We start from the raw sequence: 8,913 nt of genomic DNA on the forward strand, positions 1-8,913 counted from the left end.
TTCTTCCACTGATAGTCCTCCAACTTTCCTACAAAAATGTATGAACTCTACTGGGAGATTAGCAACTAGCATCAGCTGCATCAATGTTTCAACTTAAAATTTTTTCCCATAAATTTCTCTCCAAATGTTATTATCAGTCATACATCCCTTTCTCTAATGCTAAAATAAACTGCTTAATTTTAATAACAGGCTATAGTAGTAACTCTTTAACATAATAAAAGCCTAGAGAACACACATACCAGATATATGCATCTTGAGAAAGGGTAAATTAAAGCAGAGTTAAATTTTTAAGATGTGGATAACGGTGGAATTTGTGTTAATAATATACATAGGAATCATTAAAAAGTTTATTCGAGCTCATGCAGGAGAGCTGGCAATGGCTGATTCATATTATCAGCATTTCTTTAATCCACAAGAAACTAATATGTAGTTCTACTTTATTAACCATTAAAAATCAGGCTCATTGAACTTCATTATCCTTGACTTCTCCCCATCGGTCAAAACTGTTGAACATTCTCTCCTCAAAACATTCTCTCCTTTCAGTTTAAACAAAACTGTATTGTCCCAGTTTGGTTCAAGCCACTTGTTGTAGGCTAACAATTTCACCACTCGGGAAGAGGAAGAAGTGGGAGACTACTTCTCTAATCTGTATTCTGCCCAGTAAGAAATTCAGTGAGTGAGGGAGAACCTTGGGCTGGTCACCATAATCATCAAGGAAGAAATCGCGCAGCCAGGTCAGACAATTACCTCAGACCAAAAAAAAAAAAAAAATTACACATCAAGGAATTCAGAGAAAAGAGCTTATCACCTGATCAGAGAGTCTAAGGAGTTTTAGATCTCCTCCGAACTTCCTGTCTGTACTCTTTATGTGGCACATGGCACATGTTTGTTTCATCTTCTTGTTTTTGCACACGAGGCAAAGCTTTCACATGGAATTAGAAACTCCTTTAGGGCAGAAACTACCTCCTGACTCTCCGTAATCCTCCTAGTTCAACATAATGGCCAATAAATGTCATAAAGATAATAGTGGTGCTTACTGTCACTTCTTGACATCCATTCTACACCATGACTATTCTGAGTAAGAAGTCTTAGAACCTAGGATCTGTTCTTACCTATCCATTCCCATCTTACCTTTGAGTCACAGGGTCAAACCTGCTAAAATTTGGTTTCTTAATCTTTAAATGAGCCATAGATACAACACAGGTGTGGCTCACAGCTCAGTGAGTAATTGTTCATGAATGCTTTGAGCTTCTTGGATGACAGATGCCACTTACTAATGTTATTCTTCAGTGGATGCTGTCTCTCTCCTGGCATGTTTTCTGGAAAAACAAAGAGACTGCCTTGTTTCTCCACATAACTCACTAACTCTTCTGGAGTTCACATTGGACTCCATGCCCTTAACCAGCTACGCAAATAGGAACTAAACTCATTCCTAGACGTGACTGGTTCACCCCTTTCTTCTTCCAGCTAAAGATAGTTTTCAGAAAGAAACAGAGAACTAACTGTAAAAGAGGGGAAGGGCCATTAAGTGGCACCCTAAAAAGTCCATATGAAAGCAGTTACTAATTGAAAAGAACATCTTAGCGCTAATTCATGGACCAGAGCATCTTACTACAGATGTGGACCCTCCAAGACACTTCAAGTGTTCCAGTGTCTGAGGGCCTGTGCTCACTGGAACAGACTGGAACAGACTGGAACTTTTTAACCAAATGAAGAAAGGTAATGTAAAACTCAAAACTACGATTTGCTCATCCTGAAAATTTTTTGGATCAACTTGTTAACCACCTGAGCTTCACCTCTCTGTTCTTTAAAAAAATGAAGAGTCCAATCTCTCATGAAAATGATGGCCAAAAATGGCTTTTAAAAGAATTTCTTTTGTTAAGAACTTTAGCAAATTTTCTTCCCATTTACAGCTATACCTTTTGGATAATGAAAGCAGTTCATCAGAGATGAGAATGATTTTCCCCAGATTTATTTAATGGGTTTTCAATTAAATATAAATTTTAAAACTGTCAGACTTTTAAAAAATTCAGACAGGTATTTTCACTTAAGGGGTGGACTTTGAGGTCTAATTTGTTCTGTTTTTGTCATTCTTCGAAGGCGATATATGTTTTCCAAGTGTTGTGTCCCATGTCTTCTTTTGGCTCTCCATTCACAGTGACGCAAGACCACTATTTCCCATTATGCTCTCTGATTCGAGTGTTTAGGAGAGTTAACAGCACATAGATGCTGAATTAATGTTAATAAATGGCTAATAAATTATTTGAAAATGAAAGAGTCATTTGGCTGAATTTATATTTAATAAATATAATAGTCATATCTTAAGGAATATTCATTTTTATCTAATCATATAGCAAAATTTATTAAATAGCTCTATATCCTGGGCCTGCAATAGGGTACTGAAACTCACAGGCTATACAAATTTGTATATTTTATATACAAATTGTATGTTGTATATAATATATATAGTATTATATATAATATATAATACAACATATCATATATTATATATAATATATATACAATATTTATGCCACATAAGAGATTTGAGAAGAGGAATGGAAAACAGAAAAAGGTCAAGGAAGACTTCCATAGTTCAGTGACTCCTGAGTTGAGCTTTTAAAACAAGTAATCTTAATAATATAATAATAACAGCACAAATACGAATAAGGCATTGCACCTAGCATTTTTATATGCATCATCTCATGTATCTTTATCACAATCCAGACAGGATCTTTATGTCACAGGTGAGGAAACCAAGCCTTAAAAGGGCAAGATCACACTGCCAGTTTGTAGTAGTTCCAAACAATTTCAATGAATGAGGTGGAGAAACAAGAGTTAGTGCGCATTCAAATTTCCCCAACTCACCCACCAAGACCAGTTGAATTGAGCTCTTGTTACTACATAATTTTAAAAAGGAAAAAGTCAAGGAGAAAAAGAAAGAAAATGTATTAAATGCCTCATAACCACAACCCCTTCCCATCATCTGACCCCCATACCCCACCAGGACCCCAGGACAAAATATTTTCAGTCTGAACAAATTTTCCAGGTCAGATATCTAGGAGGTCAGTCATTTTTTATTTACTCAAAACAAAACATTTAAACCCAAAATATATTCGATATCTTAACCCAACTTTTTCAGAATGACTCACACTACTTTTTCCAAAATATTCTTTAGGAATCCTCCTGCAGTGATAAAAGTAGGATTTGAATCCAGGTCTGCTTAAATACAGTCTTTCATAAAAATCCATAATAAAAGTATTGTTTTTATAACATCCCAGCCACCTTTTAGTTTGCATATAAATTATCCCAATACCTTAATTATTTTCTCACAGATTCTATTTCTCAAGACTTTAATCAATTTGTGCATCTGCTTCTGCCTCTCCACTGGATTCACAGTCCTTTATGTACACATCCCAGAATTATTAACAAATACCAATTGCCAAACATTATATTGAGGGGGAGGAGAAAGCAAATTATAAAAGAAGGGTTAAAGAAGTACAAATTAGTAGTTGATAGATGGTCATTGGGATGGGAAGCATGGCATAGGGAATGCAGGTAGCATTAGTGTAATAGCTAGGTGGAGAGCCAGAGGAGAGAAAGAACAATCAGGGGAATTGTTTTATAAACTATATAAATATCTAACCAATATACTGTACTCTTGAAACTAATAATAAATTTTTAAATGCTATAATGCAAAAAAAATAGAGATTGTTATGTAAAACTTTTTTAAATGCAAAACTAAGAAACATAAGCAGAAAAATATTTTTAAAAAATTAATGGAATGATAAACACACAAGGCAAGATAGCAGTTTCATGGGGACAGGAGGGTGAGTGGAATGGAAAGGATATGAGATTGGGAGAGAGGTTCACATGGGTTAATTCACATGGGAGGGTTAATGCTTATTGGTAATATTCTAGTTATTAAGCTGAACAGGGAGAACATGGGAGTTATTTTGATACTGTTATTAATATTGGCTTATATTTATGAAAAATTCACAATTTTAAAGCAAGCAAATAAATTGCTCACTTCAAGAAAAATATCGATATTTATTCTTTACATCCGAAGATATTTATATATTAAGCCTTATATGTCATCATCTTGAAATCACTTTAACCATACGGACAACAGGTAAAATCTCCCCGAAAGAAGGCACTGAGACTTTGAGCATACAGAATCCAGTGAAGGCTCCTGGATCTAACCTTGGATATTTATTATCACAAAATAGCTGAAACTATTGATAACTGCTGAAACTAATACTACTTACTGCAGGAAGGTTGGCTGGTTATTCATTCCATTTCCAAGACAATAAAAAGGGGATATGAAATTTTAGAGGCTTCCATTAACAGACAAGCCAAATGATACCCTTGATTTTTGTTTTGTGTTATTTTGCTTACTAGACTCACTCAGCCATCTGTGGGAAATTGTTCCAAGAATGCATTCATTATTGTATTCAGTTTTTTGTTCTTGGCTTTAATAAATTAATGAGATGTTAACCAAATTCACACAGGAAAGACTACAACAAATTCACAAGGTCTGAGGATGTGAACCAGCTCTGCCAACTATTGTAATCCCCCAGGTGCATGTTTCCTCCCCTCCTAGAATGTGTTGATGCACCAAACTACATTTGATCTATCATACATGCAAATGCTAAAAAATAAAATAAAATAAAATAAAACCCTCTATGTCTAAGACACTAAGAGTGCCTCCTTAGGGACAATAATAATTTTATCACCTGCATATAATAAATGTGTTAGCTTTACCACAAAAAGGGACAATGATTAAAGCGGGGGGGGGGAGAAAATTGAGACTTCTGAACACAGATTTTACATAAAAGAAAAATTGGGTTTATTTTCATTATTCCATCCAGATCCAGAAAGCAGTGAACTCTCAATCATCCGTGGAGCAAAATTAAGTAAATAAATAACCCAGATTCTTTCCTGTCTAAAGCAATGTAATCTGGTCCTAATGGAAAGAGAAGCCCTCAACTCAGGCCAGTCAATTTCTAATCGGTTCTAACAAACTGTTCTACCCACGTAAAGACTGTTTCTCTCCCTCCCCGCAACCCTCCCAAGGGATAGACTTTCTTCTTCACATTTGGAAATCACTTTCCCACCATATGCTCTTTCACTAATATACTATTTTTTTATTGTTTATTTATTATTTTAACACATACCTACTAACATCAAGACATGATGTCTTTTGAATCATAAGATGTGAGCTTTATAGACTAATTTGTACATAAGAATCATCCATCGCAATCATTAACATCAATAACTCATTTTTAAACATTGTATGAGTTCCAAAATGATATGATGGGGAAGAGAAAAAACTCTGCCAAGGATTTAAAATTAAGTTTTAAATCACAATTGCTCTTAATAAAGGAATAATCATAAAATAGACATGCATCCAATAAATAAGCTACAGTTTTGTGTTAACACATCTTCATAGGAATCCTGTAAATATCATGCTGTAAACATACAGGAAATCTGTTGGTGCCTTTCTGAGTCTTATGGTACCTTGAAAGAGAAAAAGCCATTTCCTACTTGAGCCAAAGAAGCATAATCTGAAAGCAGAAACACTGGACCTCAGAACAGAGGACGCAAGTTTGAATTCTTGAATTTGCTACTGTGTAACTTGCAATTTACTTGCCTAGTGCGAGTCCATTTCTACACTTGAAAAAAGGACAAAATAACCCTGTATCACAGGGTTGGTAAATGAGATAATATATGTAGGGTCCTAGTAGAAATAGATGTTTCAAAGTAGTGATTATCATCCCCTGGGTTTGTTTTGCTTACCAAACCAACCCTCCAACCTCCAAGCTCATTTTCATATTGCCCCCAAACTCTTTCTCTGTGGTAGTCAAGACTCTTTCGGTCTCAAACAACAGATACCCAACATAAACTAGTTTAAGTGAAAAGAGAATATAGAGGCTTTGAGAAACTGAATATGTAAACGGACAATGACCAAACCATATGTAAAAAGAGAACTCTGATCTACAGGCCCTGTAGAAATTACTTCAGGAAGTCAAACCACAACCTCTGTAGCAATCAGCTCAAAACATTCAAGACTTGGTCAATAACTTCTAACTACCCTAATTTTTTTACTGTTCTAACTAGAGAAAAGCCACTATGTTCCACTAACCAATCACATAAGATGCCCCAATTCTAGTTAGCCTGCCTCCAGTTTCCCCATGTCAACAATTTCTAATTAGGGTACACTTGAAATCTTTCCATTTTCCACTCCTCTGCCTGCCTTTGAGTCTCTGCCAAACATAAGTGATGGTAGCTGACTGTTTTGCCATAGCAAACTCTGAACAAACACCCTTTCCTTGTTTTCATTTGGGTGGCCTTTATTCATTTCCACAGCTTGAAAAGCATGGGAGGACGAATGGATGGCACAGCTGGATCCAGCAGTCCAAGTGATGTGCCCCTAACTCTCTTTTCATCGCCTACCTTAGACTTTCCCCTGGGTATTACTGGTCTTCTCCCCTTTTGAGTCAGGCTTCTTCTGTGCAGAAAAACAAAATGCCAGGCTCACATGGTACAGCTTAGGAACCAGAGCAGAAAAAGAACTTTGCTCTCTCAACTACTCTCATTGGTAAAATCCTCAACCACCACTGTTGCTGGCGGCTGCCAGCCACCCCACCTCCAGTCTGAATCCTGGCCTCAGTAGGATAACAGGGAGAAGCACAGAGCTGCTGCTCCTGGTGAGCCAGTTCCTCCTCAGCCTCAACACCACCTGCTTACCCCTACAATCTACCTCAGCGAAGCTCCTGATCAAGGTCACCAATGACCTCAACTTTTCCAAATCCATTGGTCAATTTAATTACACTACTTGTGTTATCCAAATTGACTGTCCACCTAGGAAACCTCCGCAACTAATCCCACAGCTAATGATCATGTTTCTTACTTCACTAAGAAACCAAAAGCAATCAGTAGAAAACTGCCTCATTTTCCTATCAGTAACTCTTCTAACCTTGCTTCATCTGTACCACATACTCTGCCTTATCTCAATGATAAAAGATGCACTGTCCCTGACCCTAAGTCCAAACCTTCCACTTGACACTCATTCCATTCCCTCTTACTTTGTCAGGCTCTTTACTATTTCAATTATTCTCTCTCTTTCCTACATCTTCAACTTTTCCTTTTCTACAGGATCATTCTCATCAGCATATAGGCATGCTGTAATATTTTTTTTTAATGCAAAACAAAACAAAACCCTCCCTTAACCCTATACCTCTCCTTTAACTACTACTCCACCTCTCTGTTCCCCCAAAAGATTACTTACGCTTCCTCTCTCCTCTTCTTCAATCCACACTACCTTTCTTTCAATCCACTCTAATGTGGATTTCAATCCCCACCTCTCCATTGAAACTACTCTTGTCAAAGCCAATGACCTTCACCCTACTGAATCCAGCGTTGGTGCAGTCCCCAATTTACATGACCTCCAGCATCATTTATGCTGCTAATCTCTCCCTCCTTCTTCACTTTCTTTACATTGCTTCCATAAAATCCATGCTCTACAGGTTTCTTCCTAGCCCAGAACATTTTCTCTTCTCCCATATCTGTTAGTGCTGGATGATACCCCAGGACTCCTTGTTTGGCCCTCTATCCAACTAATGGAGACTCACTTCCTAGGTGATCTCAGCCAGTTCTAGGTCATGCCATCTACTCAGATGATGTCTAATCTCTCCCCACAGCTCTAAACTTAACATCTCCGTTTGGATGATATAATAGACATTAAATTTAATATGACTCAGGATGATCTTCCAATTCTATTCACTTACTCTTACACCAGGCTTCCCTCATTTCAATAAATGAGCCAGTCTGGATAACATATGAAATCCCATGACCCATCGGGGAAGAGTTCCACAAATAAAAAGGAATGCTATTGCCAGAAAAAGATGCGCAAACCTCCAGGGCAAACCTCCAGCCCAGGGTCCCAGCCCAGAGAAGAGGAGAGCCCAATAACTGACTGTAAAAACCAGAGGGGATTCCAGCCATCTGGGTGAGAGACAGAAGAGACTGAAACCCTAGATGCCCCTTTGAAGGATCTGCGCACAGGTTTTCTGACGAGTGAACACTCACTTGGATCACCTGCGGTGGGTCAGAGGCTCACGTGGGGTTTATTCTGAGAAAGTCTGCATTACCTGGCGCCAGAATGAGGGCTGGAAGGGCAGCCACCTCTGTGCCTTACACCGGCCCCCTATGGGGCAATCTACAGACCACCCAGCTTGAAGGTGCAGACCCTTCCCCCAAGGCCATTAGGAAGTGCTGGCCTGAGGGGATTAGCCCACCGCACCCAACCTGCAGATTGCCTGGGGCATTTGTTGCTGGATGGCTGCCAAGCCTTGCTCCAATTCAGGGCCAAGCATTCTCCTAGCCGCCTGTGCTGTGAGCCACATTTCCATTTCCAGCTGGAGGCCAGCGCTGTGAGCCACATTTCCGAGATAGGGTCAGGCAGATCACTGCTGCCAACACGATATTGGGTGGACCTCAGGGATCTATGGGCCAGTCCCAGACAGAAGCTGGTCTTGCTATGATCTGGGACTTCTGCAGGAAAGTGCAAATGGTTACCAAAGTTGCAGCAAGACTGAGGCTGCATGGATCTGACTGCCACTGTCTCTCTGAGACCCCACCCACCCTACCCACAAATTGTCCCAGGCAGCCCATTGACAGTGGACTGCCACTGCCCAGCCCCTTCCCTCCCCTGATCTCCCAATCCTCTCAGGCAACAAACTTCGGCTAACACAGGATGGGCACTGCACAGAAATCAGCTGCAGACAAACCTCTGCTGCCTGCAAGAGTTGCCATATTGCATCCAAGGAGTACAGGGGTCTGTGGGACCGCCCCAGACAGCAGCTGGTCTCACCGTGATCTGTAACTACAGCGGGAATGCCCAGGCACAGC

Source organism: Pteropus vampyrus, unplaced genomic scaffold, assembly GCF_000151845.1.
Source record: "Pteropus vampyrus isolate Shadow unplaced genomic scaffold, Pvam_2.0 Scaffold181, whole genome shotgun sequence".
NCBI classification, from domain to species: domain Eukaryota; kingdom Metazoa; phylum Chordata; class Mammalia; order Chiroptera; family Pteropodidae; genus Pteropus; species Pteropus vampyrus.